General features: G+C 39.2%; 1 protein-coding gene across 2 annotated transcripts in view; it reads left to right on the plus strand.

Moving 5' to 3' along the window:
• LOC111874322 (zinc finger protein 471-like) overlaps positions 1-892 on the plus strand; it is an 11,693-nt gene that overhangs the window by 2,486 nt on the left and 8,315 nt on the right. The gene's annotated exons all lie outside the window — the stretch shown is intronic.

Below are 892 nucleotides of genomic sequence, written 5' to 3' on the forward strand. Positions count from 1 at the left end.
ACACTGGTCGCTATGCAGCGCGAGTAAACAGCGGTTGCTAGGCAAAGCGACTAAACGCGGGATGCTGCGGTTACTATGCTGCCGTAAACAACTCCCGACAGCGTTGCTAGGCTATCTGCAAACACGGCGTCAGACAACAGTGGTGCCTATTGCGTAATTATTTTCCCGTTGTCCATCTGAGGGTTTATAAGGTAACTACACAGCCGCCGAAGACAGTTCTCAAGGCAGCAGCCTATGAGTTGAGTGAGTTACGAGTCAACCAGTCAGTGTAGGCCAAGTAATTGTAATACTGCAGATAGCAGTAGCTGTGAGATTGTAAACTGTGTGATTGTATGAGCGAGTGTGAAATAAAATTTGCTATATCCAGTAAGGCGGGAAGTTATTTGTCGCATTATACACACAGCATATGACAATATATATATATATGTATGTGTGTGTATTGTAGCTAGTAGCTGTTATCTTGATTGTAGTGTTATGTAATTTCTTTGACAGTGTTGTTGCACTTTGATGTTTGATCATGGTTGGATGCGCTTTATTCCTACTGTCGTATTATTTTCCTAGTGGGGCATCTGCACAGCTTGGAAATCAGTTGTTTCTATATTTTGTAGTGTTTGTGTGTGTGTGTGTGTTTGTGTGTTTGTGTATATACACACACTCAACTCTCGATTATCCGGGATTATGGTGGGGATGGAAATTACGATTAATCGAAAACCTGTTTAAGACAAATTTTATTAAAAGTAGTACTGTAAAACTGTACCTTCATAATACTATAGGCCTACCTGTATTTAAATTTATTCAACCTCATTTTTATGTCATCTCATGGCCAATTTAATACTTTTTTACAGTACACTGAAGTATGAATTAGTTATTTCAATCACAGTGTTCAACAACA

Source organism: Cryptotermes secundus, unplaced genomic scaffold (genome assembly GCF_002891405.2).
Source record: "Cryptotermes secundus unplaced genomic scaffold, Csec_1.0 scaffold2323, whole genome shotgun sequence".
Classification (NCBI taxonomy): domain Eukaryota; kingdom Metazoa; phylum Arthropoda; class Insecta; order Blattodea; family Kalotermitidae; genus Cryptotermes; species Cryptotermes secundus.